The 19,159-nt window shown below is 40.6% G+C and overlaps 1 protein-coding gene across 2 annotated transcripts in view; it reads right to left on the bottom strand.

Moving 5' to 3' along the window:
• The window catches only part of LOC117397461 (galactosylgalactosylxylosylprotein 3-beta-glucuronosyltransferase 1), a 54,416-nt gene extending 38,227 nt beyond the window's left edge, over window positions 1–16,189 (bottom strand). For both annotated transcript variants that reach the window (XM_059010225.1, XM_059010224.1), the window contains exon 1: window positions 15,761–16,189. The gene's annotated coding sequence lies outside the window, so the exon portion shown is untranslated. The remainder of the gene's footprint in view (window positions 1–15,760) is intronic.
• Between the last annotated feature and the right edge of the window lie 2,970 nt (window positions 16,190–19,159).

Here is a 19,159-nt window from a genome sequence, read left to right as displayed (position 1 = left end):
AACACATGAGAACATGTAACACAATAAAATAAAAAGGTCCTTATGTACCCTTTAAGTAGTGCAAGCCCAACAGTTTTTAGTATGCTGCATTTACATGATAAAACTTGAATATTATGTTGAAAAACATGAATGTTAAGAACTGCTGTACTGGAGAAAGGAATGTTTCTAGTTTAGTTTCATATCAAACTATATGCAATAAGAATCTGTAAGGAGGACCGTATTATATATGGAGCAAAAAACATAATTAGAAAATGAACTCATGTGGCCCAGAAAATATCCAAGGAAAAAGCACCTTCATTTCTAAAGCATTTCAGAAGCATCCTTGCCAATTAATCTTGCTGATTCTCGTTTCTCTGTGCTGAAGATATAAATATTGACCACATTCCTGCTGGGGAGAAATCTACAGATAAGCATTCTGCTGAGCTTGCACCAGAAATAAGCTAGAGGCAGGGAACACTTCCTTTACTATGTGCATGTGCGTGGGGTGACTATCTACAGTATGCATGCCAGTTGAGCTGTAGAAATTATTACCATCTGATTGTTGATCAAACACATCACGAGGAAAGTGGCAGAAGTGGTATACAAATCTCCCCATGCTGACTGTCCGGGCTGTGTCTGCCTAGCAGGTAGGGTGTTGGGGGTTAGGTAATGCAATATGGCACATAGGAATGAAACCTGGGCTCCTATACCCTTGTGAATTCCTGCAGCCGCTTTCCCACAGACTCTCACTGACCCAGAGGATATCATTGTGTATACATCTAAGGGTTGTACAGTACATAGGCAATGAAGGTATCTATCAAAACTGAAGGTAAATTGCTTCATTACTGTAACTACCGTATGCTACCTTATTACCATAGTTAATATTCTTTCCAGAGTTCCTTTGCAATACATTGCACAAAGGAGGCAAAGTTTTTAGCAGTGCAGGAGAGGTTGGCATTTGCTATGGCGAGCAATATTGTTTGCAACAGTGTTTGTTTAATTTATTATAAGGTATACGGTTTATTTAGTTCTGCTGCATTCTCATTACAATCAAAGGCAACCCATTACCCCTTAAAAGGCAAAAGACCATGTTTACTGCACACCACTTATACAGTGTACTACACATTTTGAAAAGGTTAATTCTGCAAGAACTTCACGGCAATCAAATGGTCTCAAAGCTTGTTTATCACTTGATATAGGCTGTGCGGATAGGGCATTACTAAGCACACTTTAAAGTCTGAAGCGTTTTCAGGGGCAGATTGAACTTGATGTGCACTGTAATTTTCCACTACGCCTTTGGCCAGGTAATTCTGTGGCTGTTCTGTGTTTTGGGCTTGTATAACAAAGGTTTTCTCCTCAGCCCTGAGCTGCTGCATTACCTCTGTTCAGTAGCGGATGAAACCGATGGGCTAAAATGAAGTTGCAGAGTGTTTTATAAAGAGCAGTAAAAAGCTAATAAAAGCACATTCAGAGCAAGGTTTTGGCTGGCAGGCCTGTCTTATTCGGCGAGGGAAACAAAAGGCCTGTATGCACTTAAACTATTTATTCCTAATCCAGTGGAAAGGGCCTGGGGTTTTCTACCACGAGGACATTGTCCTGGTTACGCTTTCCATTTGAAATCCCTACTGCAGTTGGTTTAATAGCTCTGGGTTGAATTGCATTATGTTTGTTTCTTTGGGGATGTAGAAGAAAGTGGCTATTGCAGACTGAGGGAATAGCTGCGTTTAGCCTCTCTCTCTCTCTCTCTCTCTCTCTCTCTCTCTCTCTCTCTCTCTCTATTGCTCGCTTTTACTTAAAAATGCAGAACACTGGGCTTTGCATCCTTAATTCACAGAGAAAGACCCAGGTGGCCTTTTTGTGATGCGCTTGAATGGTGCAGGCATGAAACAACTGGAGACTGCAGCGTTCTTCAGTTCATCCGCAGGGCAGGAGAAGCACAGGAAGCTATTTGTTTCATGCCCAAAAGAGTACCCACTGAGACTGCAAGATGGCTTGGCACGTATGCAATTTTGCATACATTTAAGATGCCTAATTGTTTTGGGTGACTGACAAACAGCTGGGCTAGGACTGTGACACAACGATGTCAAATGACTTGCACTGGAGGCTGGACATGAAATATGTTTTTGTTATACTGTGTATGGCATATATATTTAATGCAGAATAACTTACATACATTGTAATATACTGTACTGCATATATGTTACAATACAACTCATGCATTCCTTCTAGCAGAGCCATACACACAATCAGAGAAGCCGTGTTGGTTCACATGCTGTAACTAGCAGACCAATGCTTCTGTATCAATGTATCAGTTTAATTAAGATGCCATCCACCAGGACACATTGGAATCCCAGTTATGTGCAGAAGCAGAGAAATACGTCATTGCACATTAATATTCATCTTTACAGGGCGAGGGATATGGATGCCTTCATTTCTCTAAATCATAAATGAAAGGCTCCATTTGCACAAAGGTCAACATTGGGCAGAAATGTTGGCCTTAAAGAAGATTAACTGCACTAACGCGGAAGCCTTATTTCAATATTCACTCTGATAAATCTTCCTCCACTACGTGGAAACCAAAGTCATTATAGTTGAATCCTTCATTCAGAGCATCTTTACTTGGCTTATAAGGTTTTCTGTGGTACACCTCATAGCTTTTTCCCATGCTCATGCCGCTCGTTATTCTGTAGCATGATTTAATTCATGATTTTAAACGAGTTGAGCTCTCTTGGAGGGGGTTTCTGGAGAATGCTGTCCGAACCAAGATCGTGCACACAGCAAGCGGATGTCTTAACCGCTATGCAAGAGAGGCTCGTCTGCAGGTGCGGTTGCAAAGCTTTTACTAACCTCAACTCCCCGCTAGGGGTCAGAATCTGTAACGTCAGTGTGATCCACAGCCTAACTCCCCGCTAGGGGTCAGAATCTGTAACGTCAGTGTGATACACAGCCTAACTCCCCGCTAGGGGTCAGAATCTGTAACGTCAGTGTGATACACAGCCTAACTCCCCGCTAGGGGTCAGAATCTGTAACGTCAGTGTGATACACAGCCTGTTACATAAGGAACCACTGGAGCGGTCCATCAGTTTCAGTGTAAAGGTAGCAACCGAGTGCTCCAGGTTAAGACACTGACGACCCGTTGAACCAAAAGAGCAGCATCATGCATGCTTCCGTCTCCAACCCCAAAGAAAGACGTTATACTGTACAGCAGAGAGCTTGCAACAATTAAACAATGTGCAACTCATCCTTACCCTTAGTATTCAGGGCCTTCGTACACTGGGTGCCGCAGTAAGGACACGCTGGGTAAATCAGTAGTGATTGGCATACAGCCTTAGGTGGGGTGTTAGTTATGAGAGTGGATATAAATGTCCATTCGCTGATATCACCTTTGGATGTGCACTGACTCTAAATCAGCACGTGCCCCAGGGGAATTGTTAATAGTGTCGTAAATTTAGGCTAATGCTTACTAAATCTGCACTTGGTATGCAAATCCAAGGATAAACAAATTAAAGCAAGCATTTTTCTTTCATTTTCTTGCCGAGTGTGAAATTTAATTTTGGAACGTCAGCTTGTTATTTATGTATGTATTTATTTATTCATTAATACAATGAACCAGCAGAGGAACAGCACCAGCACTGAATGGCGTGTTCTAAATTACTACTACTCTCTTATTTAGGTTTTAATATCTGACTGCAACTGTCATATAAAACTTGACCACGGCACAAGGAGCAGTTATGAACACTGAGCTTCCTAGGTAAAGCACCAGGGAGCCATTAGACTTGCTGTGCACATTTCCAATGTCAATTAGTATCTCCCATTCTTATGCGGCTGAAGTTTTAAAAGGTAAATTAGCCACCTGTGAATTTCCCACTATTTCCTGTTTTGTTTTTTTCTTCGTGGTGCTGCAAGGTCATATCAGTTTGAGAGCATTTTTGTTTCCTTGTTCCCTGGTGGTTGGCTGGTGGGGTAGACTGGATTGAGTTCATTTGGATAAATGCTAATCAAGGTGAGAAATGGCACTGCTGGAGAACACAGCTTTTCAAACCCATCTGCTCCCTAGCTGGAGCCAATCATTTTTAAGGTCATGCATTGGACAGACAGGATGTTTTTTTCTACCTTGATGACTCAAGGTAGACTCTTACTAAAGGTTATCCTGCCATAAAGCAACCACAAACACGTCACGTCTATTCAGGGACATGTGAACACTACAGGGTCCAAAAACTGTGACCACAAAAAACACGTCATGCTTTAGTTTAGGGATTTGTTTTATAAATACTGTATGAAATATGAAAGGTTACCAGACAGGTTACCAGAAATGGAGTAAGGGACAGGTAAGGGTATAAGGGTGGTAAAACTGGACACAATGTTATCCAGTGATATTTATGATAACTGTTGTTCATTTTTGGTGTCCTTCCAGTAATTTAGTCATTGCTCTATTACTGCAGACCCTGTACAAAAACCTGGCAGCGTTTATATGAAACCATCTGAGACTTTCCTTTTTTATCAGATTTCATATCAGCCAGCATGGATTAAACTAAATTCCAGTTTGAGAGGTCTGAACAGGTCCTTCTCCTTACACACAGTTACATTTATTAAATGGAGCTAGTGTTCCCAGATCCCAAGTTTTTATCAAGCTTTAAAGTGCCTACGACTTCAATCATTCAGGGCTAATAGTGTTCCAGAACAAAAGAGAACTTACTTTTGATTCAAATTAAGAATACTTGAAATTCACAATTCATTCATTCAGATTATTCTTAACGGTGCTGCTTATTCACCTCTTTAGAAATATTCAGCCCAGCCGTGGAAAAGATCAGAATTATTGAAAGCAGATACGATTGCAAAGTCAAAACTAGCATGTTTGTAAAACAGATCCTTGTAAACAGGGATCAGGGGATTGCAGCTCTCACATCTGATCAGGAAGCTTTTGGGTATGTAGAGTATTTGGCTACAGCCTTAATTACACAGAGATTGGGTTACATTGCGAATGTTGTTATGGGACACAGGGATTTCACAGAACTTCTATTAGCTTATCCCCTTGAGGTACACATGAAATTGGTCAAACGGTTTCTTCTTAAAAAGTGACTCAGATATCAGGAGGCAACTGACAATATGGATGACCAGTTCTGGTTTGTCAGTTTTTGGACAGCATTTCTGGTGAGCATGCTTAAAGGATGCCTTTTGCTCACTGTTCCTCATTCTCTTGCAGTGCTGGATCACCCGGTATGTTATGATGTTGTGTTTTCTCCCGAGCTCCACAAAGTCTGCAGCTGTACATATGTCATGAGGAGCTTGACAGCACTGCTCTGCTTTGTGCTGGAGCAAAGGCTGCTACAGTATACTCATTAAACAACATCCCGATCTGCTATGCTCATTGAGCCAAGGTGAAGAAAACACTTGACCCCAATCAGAGGCATATCAAGCAATGGTAACTTCAATTACAAAAGTCTTTTTTTGTTTGTTTTTAGGAGTGATATTTACACATTTAAGCTTTACAAAATAGGTTTTGATTCAACATCTGTGCCCTGGGACTTTTCTTTTTTTTTAACAACCTCTGCCTACATCTTGTGTATTCGTTTCAAATCGGATTTCTCTATTTGATCACAGATTTCCAGCTTCCCTGCCTTTTTCCAAGTGCCTTGCTGCATTCTATGTGCCACCACATCTTGCCAAACCTCTACTGATTCCATTCAGTAATCACAGTGAAGTCACACATCATCCCACAGCACCCCTTCAGAAGGTACCCTACCAGACAGGCTGGTGAATGAACGATTGAACCAGGCCTTTGAAACTGCACCACATCACGTGAAATTCAAACTCAGTGTTGCAATCCCTTTACTTCAAGAGCCAGTTGCCACTAAAATTATGCCTGAAGTGTGGCTTCCCCTTGGAGATAATGATGGCAGTTACAATATTTGTCCACCAATGGCACTGTGTGCTGTCCACAGATTGTACTAATATTAATGTAAATGAATCCAGTGTTAAAGGAATAACCAAGACTATAAAGCAGCTGTCCTTGCCAGGCCTTATCATTTTGATGTAGATCTTCCAGTTTCCCAGACTTTATTTTCACACTGGGTCCTGTGAAACCCATTCACCCTGCCACCCCAATTCAGATTCACTCCCTGTGCAACTCGAAACATGAAACTCAAACTCTGAGTGGTGTCAGGTGGGATCCTAATACAAAGGGAACTTGTGAACTCTACAGAACATTTATAAGAGATTAAACTGCATTTGGGGATCAGTTAATATAACGTGTGTCGCATTTCTCAAGCAATATCCAGGACGGATGCTGAATTTCTTCCCAGCAGAGTACAACTACAGTGAATTCATTTTTAAACAGCCTGCACTGAATTCTGAGCTTTGAAAGTGCTGAAGAAATTCATAGAAATCCGTCCACCCAGGTTATTTTAAAAAAACAAAACCGTAACAGACCACACAGACTAGAAACAGTACAGTAAGCAACCCATGTATTATATCAAGTGAAATCACTATATATATACCGGGATGCACCATTATTGGTTGTCCGGTAGATTTGTATAAGTATACAGTAACAGTGTTCTAAAACCAAATGGCCATTTGTTATGCCTGTGGAGAGATGTTCCGGAACATGCTTTATCATCAAACGATTCTAGTTGAGATCTCAGGAGGGACAGAGACGCAGCAGAGGGACAAAGACGGGGCTATTTTCTAATTTATGAAAAATATTTAGTCTGGACCACTGGGGAGGCCTGTCTGCAGTCTCTGCAAGGTCAGAATAAAACAAGCCAGCGTGATAAACAGTGAACACGCTGAGAAAAAATGCCTCGTGTTTCACGAGTAGAGTGTTTGGCATTGGTAATTCCTTCAGCTGAGGCATCGACGGGCTGATGATGGCCTAACCACTAGACGTGAACGAATGAAGCACATCAGGAAGGTTAAGACCCTTTTAAAGAGGAACGCTCTTCATAAATCACATAACAACTGCAAAGCTAATGATCAGTTTGCATAGATATAATAAGGTCAGGTGTCAATGTAAGACTTACAGCTTGAAATGACATCATTTACTGTTCATTATCTGAGATGCCTATTTCTGATCCTGCACTCATCCATTTAAAACTGTAAATAATGCCTTTGTTGTTCTGTAAAAGGCCTTGTTCTAGTAGATGTCAGACGCTTTTCAGATTGTTTGCATTGTATTGTTGTTTGGGTCTGAACCCCCAACAATGCAAAGGGTTTAAGGGGTTGGGGGTGTCTATAGTTTAATATGGAGACCCCTACTGTGTGACAGAGAGAACTGGCTTTATTCTGCATCAATGCTCCCTGCTGCATGGATCATTTCTTTCAGCAGCTGCACACCGGTTAATCCATGAGAAATTGTACATTTAAACAAGAGCCCTTATAGAATTAGTCTAAAAACTCAAAGCGTAACAATGGAATAAGCTGATAAAATGGTACCTGGGTCATTGACATTTGTTTTCTCACATTGGGGGGTTGTGGATGATGATAAATGACACCCTTGGCTGGATTGAATGGGTAATCATAACCATGCCCTTCTGTACAGACACAATTACTTGTCACATCACTTATTCACATAATCATTTTCATTAGTCACGGATTCTGTTTCGAGCAAGCAAATTATTGCAAATCAAATATGAAAGTTTACGTGGTTGAAACTGCGGCAACATGGAACAAAATGTTTGTTTATCGTAAATTACAGGTTCTTATAGAATTACATCTGATTTTATAGCCGAGTGCTTGAAGCTAGTGATGCATTTTCTGCACGCATCTTATATCGGCTGTTGACATAGACTGTGCCATTCTGAAATAACGTTCTACCAAACAGGGATTTTCTTTTAAAAATAAAACCAAATGTAATTGATAATTGAAATGTAATCCCAGTTACAGACAGTATAGTAGCTAATACAATACCATGCATTATTTAAGCAGAAAAGACTTGCTATACCATGTGCTTCTTTTAAAAGTCCCTTGTAGAGTTTCTTGGATAATTTAATAGTTACTAAAGCTAGTTTAGTTTGCGTCCCTAGGGCCACAAAGTGGCTGATTGCCCCTTGGGTATGAATCAAAGAGGCCATGCATGTCATGCTTACATCAGACCATTTCTATTTTTTCTAAGACGTGTGTCAACTGAGGTTTCATACAGTAGCAGCTCAAGCAGATCTCTCATATAGTCCAGTGATTCATCGGAGAAATGTCATTTAGACTGCTGAAAATATACCAGGATGACATGGGAGCATAGAGCAATCAATTAAATGCCATCCGGATCATGTGATGACGACCGGCCTCTGACCTTTTGCAGCTGTTCAAAACATTTTTTTGTTCCTGGCTGGGATGAGCTAAATCTTTCCAGTTTAACTGCCTATACTTTTCAGTCTGGCAGCACATCCTGGCCATTAGAAAATGTAAACACCTTGACAGAACATTGCTTTAGAAACACAATCTTTTAGTTTTGCCAATCATGAGTCAAACCACAGTTTCAAAAATGCATTTATAATGATGTCGAGTTTTGCAAGAATGTGGCTCATAAACACATTCCCCCTAACCACCCCCCCCCCCCCCCCCCCCCCGTTTGCACTTTAATTAAAAAAAAAAAATGTTTTCTTGCTTCTCAAAAACATGTTTGCAATTCCCTGTTCTGCAGCTGATCTTTATTCATAACTGGGTGAAGCCCATTCCTGCCAGTCTGGGTGGCGGAGAGGGGTTTTCATGGACTGTACACCCATGACACAACCTCAATGATGCGCGAACGACACGCTGAAACCACCCGGCTGTGGTTCACGTCGCTGACAATTCCGTTTTCAAAATGTATTGAACCTTTTTATTTAGATAAAGTGAATGGGGTATTGGAAAGCTGTGTGATTTAGCATGAGTACTTCAATCAAGCGCTTGTGTTTATTTGCTACAATGCGATGTACACAGGAAGCAGCATTAGGAGACATGTTGTGCTTGACTGCTCAGACAGGGACTAATGTCTTCAGAGGCTTTGGATTTCTGGTGCTCTGTGTGCATGTCCTCTTAAAGCTGTATCACCATGGCCTCAAGGAACACAGAGTTGAGTAATTGGGAGATAGGGTGTTACTGTCTTTTCAAGGAAAGAGGATTGCAGAGTATGTTTATAATTTCTGAAGCCATCTTTAACCTCCTCACAGCAGTGTACTCCAATGCATCTCATACTACAGCTCGGCACTACAGATTTCATCTGAACTGCTGGAGACAACGCTCCGCTCTGTTTAAGTGAGTTTTCACATGTAAAGGTAGCCGCTAGCGATAACCTGGCAATTTCAAAGAAAAAACAAGTATGCAGTATGTATGAATACATTTTATAATGGAGAAAAATTGATCATTGGCTTTGCATTGTCTCTTTTTTTATAATGTTAATTACCCTAATTTTCCTAATTCAATCAGTGGCAAAAAGCCACCATAACCTATGCCCAAATCAATGCAAACTTGGAAAGTGCAGCATTTTCACAGAGAATATGAACACTTTGCATTGCAGTCTTTGAATAATGTATTTACAGATCCACTTACTGGATTGTTGGTACTAGGGTTGTAGTTCTACAACCCTAGTGCTACCACTGCAGTATAGTGCAGTAGCCATGCATTGCCCCTACAGTGTCTTTGCCATTGAAGACCATTTAGTAAGGCGCACTGATGGTTTGGTCTCTCTGTACAGACTGAGCCTTGAAATGCCTACTTATAACGTCACCATACATGATCTACTGCATTCATTTCTATAGACGTACATTGTATATTGAATGCTGGTAATGCTTCCTTTCATGGAAGATCTGAAAATGAAGATGGGCATCTTTGAAAATCAAAACCATGGCATCCAGCTGGATACAATATCTGAAAGAATGCTTTTCTAATCAGCTACAATGTTTTTTAAAAAAAAATTATAAACAAAAAATAAACATTATGCACACAAAAGTACACATTCAATTAAAATGGAGATTTGTATCTTCAAAGTTACAACCTGAAGACTTGTGTTGAGTCACTGGTTGAATGGTTGTTACCTGCTAATTAATGGGCATATGAAAGAGGTTTACAGTTATTGTTGTTAATCTATGTACAGTATATTAAGTTTAAGATTGCTGCAGTAAATCTTTCTAATAACATGGTGTGTCATCACTGGAACCTCAGCCCCTTTGTCTCAAGTCTAAAGCATCCTCATGTCATTACTCTAATAGCGTGCTTGTTAACGTCAATGACTTTAATAGCTGCAATAACACTTCAGCATGTCTCGCCACTACTTGCCCACATTGTGTCTACGGCGATCTCACTTTAATTATGTTTGCAATTGATAAAGCTGCGGCAGGAACATGTTCTGAATATAATATATTTCTCAACTGCTGTCCGTATTTTATAAAAGACAGAAGCATCCGTTTCACTGTAAAACAATTCACCACATCAGTAAGCAAGTGGCTTAAATAGTCAGGAGAGAACTGATGTTTTATGTGTCTCAGTAACAATGCATTCCAAGCAGTATTTAGAACCTGTAGCTGCTGATACAGTAACAGAATACCAGAACACTTCAGAAGTGTTTTCTGTCCGTATTCCAAGAACAGGGGTTCAGTCAGGAAACTCAAGAGGTAGATTATTTATTAAAGCTTAGACTAGACAACAGGACTACATACTACATATTTTACACTTCATTCATTAACACTTTACTGTGTGTTAGAGAGTAGTCACTTAGTAAATACATGTGTACTTACATATAATTGCAATGTTATTATGCATAGTTACAATGTACTTAAGGTGTAAATGTTTTTTTTTTCACGATATATGTAAATACGCAAATGTATCAGAAAAGGGTTAGGGTTAGGGAGTTAAGGTTGTGGTTATATCGTGCAAAAACATTAGAGACACAAAGTGTTACCAGAGATAACTGGATTTAAAAAAAAAGGTCTATGAAAACAAATCTAATTTTCTTGAGATATGCGTGATACATTGCATCTTGCACAATGTGAAGATGGCACATCTTATCTTTTATCCGTTTATTCATTTTGTCACAGCTGGCAGGGAGAGGAGCACAAGGGATTGAACTGGCTTGTCTTGGCTAAGCTGGGGTTTGGAATAAAGATCCTTGCTCAGTCCTCAGCTCAAACCCATAGGCTAATCTCCTTGTTTCCGTTCTGACGCACGGCTGGGGTTGGCGGAGGGAGGTCTCATTAAATCTGCCCCTTCCTTATAGAAGTGCTGTCTTTGATTTGTAAGCGCTCAGGTTTGGGGAGTCGTTTCACAGGTACAATTGCTCATTTTTGAAACACAATAATAAGTGCGAAGAACGTGTTTGAGCGCAAATCCCAGCCTGGCGGTAGATGTTGCCTTGTCAAGATATTGTGCTGTTACTTCTGCTGTTGTTCTATGTGTATTCACCCCACACTGCAAGCTACCCAAAAGCAATAAATCACACCACAGCATTTGCTGAAATCTGACAATGTCACACTAGAAATCTGCAGTATTGAACAAGAATCTGTGTCAGCCTTGTATAATTATTCAAGAGTTGAGGGAAAGAATTTATCTTCTTCTTCTTCTTCTTCTTCTTCTTCTTCTTCTTCTTCTTCTTCTTCTTCTTCTTCTTCTTCTTGTGTTAAAGCCTCACACACACAATGCTAGTGATGAAGTGTCTTTGAGGGCCAGGGCAGGAAGACGTGCTCTGCAGCTTATTCAAGTATTTTTGAATTGACAGTTCAGCTGCACGACTCTGATTGAGCTGTTATATAATAGACTGAGTAGTGGTAAGCGGCTGGGTTTATTAGGATCGACTCCTCCCTGGAAACATGCTTGTGAATGCTTAGTGGATTTGCTGTTTTGGTGTCTGTATAATTGCACAGGCTGAAGTATCAGGGCAGGTTCAAACCTTAACCCTTTCAGTCTTGAATTATTTTTGCTGAGCTGAAGAATGCAAAATTAATTTATGTAATTCAGAAAGGAACTCCTTAATTAAGTACACTTGAGAACAGGACCAACATTAGTTTTTTTTACACATATTATGGTAAATGGGACTGAAGTCCTGTCAGTACTTTAAGAACTCTGAACAGAACTACGATAAGATGAGCCCTTGAGGTCCAGGAATGAAAGGCTACCACGCTGGACTGTCTCTCAATTGCTAATACCTTCTCAAAGAGATGCAGAATAACTACATTGTGTCTCTATTGACTGTGTATTTGCATAGTGTACTTACACATGATATTATGTGTGCACAGTCACAATGTACTTCTTGCACGATATATGTAAGTACACAATTGTATCAGAAAAGGGTTATGGTTAGGAACATTGCTACTATGCATGATAACATACTGTGTAAGTACACAGTAATTAGAGACACAATGTAAAGTGTTACACTCATATCTTTTCAAAGAGATGCAGTAATAATTCGGTGATGTAATATTTATACCCTGTGACTTTATTGTTTTTAAAGGTCGACAGCTTGCAATCTCATGATATCCGTTTTCATGCACTCAGTCTGGGAACGGTTTCAGCTGTTAAAGCTGTGAAACGGAAGCTCAGGGCTGCTGGCTGATATTTAAAGCATCTCATCTGAAAGTTTCCTGCAGGGGCTTTCACAGCCTTGCACATTTGTATTCATTTATTTATTTTTTGTTCGCAGAGAACTGCTAAAATGTGAACTTTCGAAAGAGTGCTGCAAGGCAGATCCCCTGGAAAACTGCACACCTTTCGAATATTCATACATGCACAGCTAAGGGGTGTAATTCTGTCCCCAGCACTTCCATGCGTACAGTAGGTGCAAAACCGCTATAACTCTAGGGTCAACTTTTAGCTTGGAAGACCACATGGAGGCATGGTGTTGAACCCACAGCTTTTCAGACATGTAGTTCAGCTCTATGGGGAATGGATGGAGCAGCTCCTAATTGCTAACAAGCCCTAATATATTTAAGCAAAAGCAACAACAACGACCTGCCAGCTGTCCTTGCTCTCCTGTAAGCTCGGGGAACATAAATACAATTGGCATAATGAGATTATGCAAAATGGCTGCTGAAGACAGTTATTAATGTTGAAAGACATGCATGTTAGCCTAAACCATGTTCTCTGTCTGTTTCAGGGATTGAGAACTGAGGCTGTGTTACATCAAACCCAAATTCAATTTTATAATCATATATATATATATATATATATATATATATATATATATATATATATATATATATATATATATGTATATATATATACTGTATATGCACAAGGCTGTCAAGGGAACCTCCCTTGGCTATCACTAGATGGCACTATCATTGATTTCCTAGTTTCCTAGTTATTAGCTATTGTTATTATTTCAATCAGAATGCACAAACCCACATTAAAGAAAGAAAAAAAAAATCAAGTTATTATTCTTAAGCAAATGTCAAAAGTAATTAAGCAATAACGGTCAATGTACCAAGGCTATTTCCTGGGAATTAGTGACTATTTACGAGACTGAAACTTCTGGGGAATTAATTAACAACCTGCCACAATGCTTGTTTTAGTTTTCAACTTTCTGTAAGACTTATACTTGTAAATATTTTACAGCAAATAGTAAAAGTAAGAAAAAAAAGGTTAGCAAGCACAACTCGATTTCTTTTATTTTGTACAACTGAAAAACAATTAAACATTCATCACCCACTTTAAAACCTCTGTGGGTTTAACAAGTGACATTCTGCCAAAAAAAAACTGTACTCTAAAGCTCTTAGCAAATGTATTGCTGCATAGTTATTGAAAGACAAAGTATTTTAGTAACCAATCACATCTATAAACATGTATGGCGTTGGATTACTTAATAAATGCTATTCGGCTGGCAAGCATGGGATTCAGCAGGAAAGTTCCTGGCCATGGCGACGGGCAGGGAAGCAGTCTCAAGAAACAATAGTGGAGCAGAAACCAGTAAACGGTACAGTGCTGTTTGTGTGTACGGGGAGTGAGAAACCTCAAGACATCCACCGCTGCCAAAGAGACCTCAATTAGTTTTACGGACATTGGAACAGGCAAACACTCCTGGTTTACTAGGGAGCCTGTCTTATACAGGAGAGGGAGTAGATTTAAATAAGTAACATGAAACATAAGAAGGGAACATGACTGGCAATTGGCCTGTGTTTGCTGAACCATGTAATGATATCTTTAGTGTGGCTTTGTTAGAAGTGACAGATTGTTTAGGAGCTGTCCAAAACAGAAAGAAAGAAATCAGGAAAGAAAGGCTAGTTCTGAACATGCGTTTGCTTAATGAAGTAGTTCGATATCCAGATCTCAGCATCATCAGAAATAGGATTGCAAAAAGATTATCTACAGTGCACAGGATAGGAAGACTTGCACCGTAGACAGGTACTGTGGCACTTGCAAGATGTACAGATTTCAATTTATGACAACACATTTGGGTCACAGGAAAGGTGACCAGTTTGAAAAGATCCTCTAACAATGGTTCATTAACTGCTTTGACAGACAGCCCAGACCGCTGCACTTACTGGTCTGACAGTTACATCTACTGGAGATCTTCTATTGAAAAAGGAGCCGCTTGTCATTCTCACACATGCATACACAACAAAACCCAGGCCCTGTTTAATTAACGGCGAGCACATGTTGTATTGATAGATCGGAGTAGACCTTCTACACCCGCAAAGCAATGCCCAAGGGTTGAATCCAAGCAGGAATTTTGTGATTAATAAGCTGTGTCATAGAAACAGAATGAGATTAATGCACGGCGGCAATCTGAAATATTTTTTGTATTAATACTAAAGGGACCCGCTATGTTAATCTTGTCAGGGGCTCATTAAGAACAGGTTCCTCCAAGTTGTCTTATCTCATTACAACATGCCACACCAGGTCCATTGTTTACCAGGTCTCTCCTCATCAAACAAGTGACAAGTGGAATGCTTAGATATGTTTTTTCTTTCTTTTAATGTCCTTGTTATTGAATAGTCCTTCCTAGTCACTGCCACGTAGTATGCAGTTACCAAGAAATGCGAGGAACCAAGAAAGTACAAAGGCAGCGTCTCAGTCTAGCCTGCCTTCTCTCTGTGTACAATACCAAGTAAAGGTTGTATCAGGGGAAATTAGAGCCGCATTTGTTTGCTGTTTATATATCACTGAGGGAAATGCAAGCAAGAGGCTGCACTGATGTTGGGATAACTGCATTTCCTATCGCAGTAAGACAATGTGTTTCTTGAACAAGATACCTACTAATTCAGGATTTGCTAAATATAATTGAGCTCCCTGATTAAACCGAGGCATCAAACACTTACAAACAATGGGATGTGTACCAGTACTGTAAATGCAAATCCAATTGGGTAAGTACAGTAACTGTCCCCAGCTGTGTGTGTATATATGGGCTATGATGATTATCCTATTAACCAACACAAATACATAACAGACACATTCTGTAATGTGTGGGACCACAGACATACACTTATATAAATAACTTGTACAGCATTCTCTAAATAACTCTGCTCTGTGATAATGCAGCAATCTCCTACTCTAGTCACATCCAGTATCTATAGCATGCCCACTACTATATATATAATGTATATATATATATATATATATATATATATATATATATATATATATATATATATATGCATTTACTAGATATAGATATAGCTGATTTCTAAGATATTAAGATGACAAGGTACCAACAAATGTACTGTACTTGCATATACACTTACACATATACAGAAGACAGACACACACACACACACACATTTAAACACTATATTATTGGATCCGTTGTACTCTGTCTTTCCAGTAGCACCGGAATATAAATCCATCCACGCAGAATACAATAAAAGAAAGGCAATCTTACTTGGAGACTCCAAATAGTCAGCTATTCCCTCCACATGCTGAGCAAGGGCTCCCATTCATTCCTAAATCCCTTTTTCTTCTTTCTCTCTGTCCTCTGTTCTCTGGCAAACACTGGCAGCATTCAAAGCATCCTTTAATTTGATCCCAGTATTAACTGACAGTCGTGTTCAAGTCTCATCAAGCCTGGTCCGGAGCACTAGCAGTAGTCAATCTTTTTTTTTCCTTCTCTGTTCTTCTTTATTTATAAACCCCCACCACACACATAAACCAAATGTGTCTCCTGTTTTTTTTTTGTTGTTGTTGTATTTTTTTAACACTCCAGTCAGTGATCTCTAAGGCTGCACCAGGCTGTGGTAATGGAGGTAGAACACTAAGCGTGTAGACACATCTGTGAATGTGTTTATATGTGAATAAAGTAGCCTCTTAGGCAAGGCAGAGCCCACCCCCCTTATAGGAACGGGCTTTGCTAATGGCCTGTACCACTAATGTACACAAGGGTGGGTGGGATTGTGTGATGTGTGTGCCTGTATGTGAGCCCACTGAATGTGTTTTCGCAGAACTAGAGTGAAGGTCCCCGTGCCTCAGTGGTACATGCCAGTTCTCAGGGAATGATCCAGCTAGTTCCATTCCAGCTAGTGCTGCTTATCCGTTACTGCTGTTTCTTACAAAAGCAATCTGATTGCTAGTATTAATCTCTCATTAACCCCTCATCCATTGTGTGCTGGAGAGATGGAGACAGACATTTCTCTCTCTCTCTCTCTCTCTCTCTTGCTCTCTCTCTCCTCTCTCTCTCTCTCTCTCCTCTCTCTCTCCTCTCTCTCTCTCTCTCTCTCTCTCTCTCTCTCTCTCTCTCTCTTGCTCTCTCTCTCCTCTCTCTCTCTCTCTCTCCTCTCTCTCTCCTCTCTCTCTCTCTCTCTCCTCTCTCTCTCTCTCTCCTCTCTCTCTCCTCTCTCTCTCAATTCAATTCAATTCAAATTGGCTTTATTGGCATGACAATAAAAATAATTGTGTTGCCAAAGCACATACATGGCATAACCAACTCAAATATACAGACAAAGAATTTTTCTTAATACTAACAGTATCCCTCCTCCCTCTATATTAATACAGTAAACAGAATCCCTCCCTTCCCCTCTATATCAAACAGTACCCCCTTCCCCCCTCTATATTAAACAGAATCCCCCTCCCTCCCTCTATTAAACAGAATCCCCCCTCCCTCAATTAAACAATACCCCCTCCCTCCCTCCCTCCCTCTTTCTATATTAAACAGAATCCCTCCCTCCCTCCCTCTCTCTTTTCCCTCTCTAGTGTGACGTGTTCACGGTCTGTCCCTCAGGCTATGACAGGTCTCCACGTATTGACCGGCCAGTCTGGCTGTGTGTTTGTCTTCCCCCAGCAGGATTGACAGCTTCTGGGTATCACACATTTTTGGGAATTCTGGGACTAAATCACAGAATTTGGGGAAGAAAATGTCCCTTATGTTTTTATATTTTTCACAGTGTGTCAGGAAGTGAATCTCTGTCTCGACCTCTCCTGTCTCACAGTGACCACAGTGCCTGTTCTCCCTGGCCAGCCAGGTTTGCCTCTGTCGGCCTTTTTCAATGGCCAGGTTGTGGTCACTGAGCCGGTATTTGGTCAGGATCTGCCTCTGCTTTGTGTTTCTGACAGTTACCAGGTATTCTGCCAGGGTGTAATTTCTATTTAGGGTCCGATAGCACTCTAGTTTGTTTTGTGTTTTAGTGTTTGTATCCCAATGGTCCAGATAGGAGTGTTTCAGGTGTTTTATAATTTGGTTTACACTAATTGGAATTGTTTTTGCAGTGCTGTCCTGAAGCTGACTGATGTCAGTGTTGCTCAGCTCAGTGAGCTTCAGGACCAGCTGGCTGAGGGGACTCTTTTCTGGGCTGAGCTCTTGGTATTGCAGGGCTTTATGATGGAGTGAGTTTGGATCACTAGTTTTTAGATGAATCCAGTATTTTAATGCTCTTTTTTGGATGTTAATAATCAATGGATAAAGGCCTAATTCAGCCCTGCATGCATTGTTTGGTGTTTTTCTTTGTAATCTCATGATGTTTTTACAGAACTCTGCATGCAGGGTTTCTGTGGGGTGTTTGTCCCATTTTGTGTAGTCCTGGTTGGTGATTGGACCCCACACTTCACTGCCATAGAGAGCAATTGGCTGAATTACACTTTCAAAAATTTTGAGCCAAATTTTGACGGGGGGATTTATATTGTAGAGCCTCCTCTTTATGGCATAAAAAGCCCTGCGTGCTTTCTCCTTTAGTGCATTCACTGCCAGGTTAAAGCTCCCTGACGCACTGATGGTCAGACCCAGGTATGTGTAGCTGCTGGTGTGCTCTAGGGTGGTGTTACCTAGAGTGAAGTGGTACTTATTTCCCTGAGATCTGGCTTTCTTCTGGAATATCATGACTCTGGTCTTGTTCATGTTTACTGCCAGGGCCCAGGTCTGACAGTACTGCTCTAGCAGTGCCAGGCTCTGCTGCAGCCCCTGCTCTGTGGGTGACAGCAGGACCAGGTCATCTGCATAGAGCAGAAACTTGACTTCAGTGTCATGTAGAGTGAGGCCAGGGGCTGCAGACTGCTCCAACACTGTGGCCAGCTCATTGATATAGATGTTGAACAGTGTTGGGCTCAGACTGCAGCCCTGTCTCACCCCACGCCCTTGTGTGAAGAATTCTGTTCTTTTGTTGCCAATTTTCACACCACACTTATTTTCTGAGTACATCGATTTTATGATGTCATAGACTTTACCCCCTACACCACTTTGAAGAAGTTTAAGAAATAGTCCTTTATGCCAAATTGAATCAAATGCCTTTTTAAAGTCTATAAAGCAAGCGAATATTTTTCCTTTATTAGTTTGATGGACGTGTTTATTGATTAGGGTGTGTAGGGTGTAAACATGATCAGAAGTGCGGTGTTTTGGTAGAAATCCAATCTGACTCTTACTCAGGACACTGTGTTCGGTAAGGAAGGCCAGTATCCGGGCGTTAATGATACTGCAGAACACCTTCCCCAGATTACTGCTCACACAGATGCCCCGGTAGTTATTGGGGTCGAATTTGTCTCCACTTTTATATATGGGTGTTATAAGCCCTTGGTTCCAGGTCTCAGGGAAATACCCAGCTCTCAGTACAAGATTGAGGAGTTTGAGCAGGGCCTCCTGCAGCTTGGGGCTGCTGTGTTTGAGCATCTCAGCGTTGATGCTGTCAGGTCCACTTGCTTTTTTTGATTTGAGGGCCTTGAGTTTATCACTCAGCTCCTCCACCGTGATTGGGGTGTCGAGGGGGTTCTGATTGTCCTTAATACAGGATTCTAAATTTTTTAGTTTTTCACAAATGGCATTTTGAGTTTTTTGTTCTTTGTTTTGTATTTCTTTGTAAAG

Source organism: Acipenser ruthenus, chromosome 40, assembly GCF_902713425.1.
Source record: "Acipenser ruthenus chromosome 40, fAciRut3.2 maternal haplotype, whole genome shotgun sequence".
Lineage (NCBI taxonomy): Eukaryota > Metazoa > Chordata > Actinopteri > Acipenseriformes > Acipenseridae > Acipenser > Acipenser ruthenus.
This window is presented reverse-complemented; position numbering and strand designations above follow the sequence as displayed.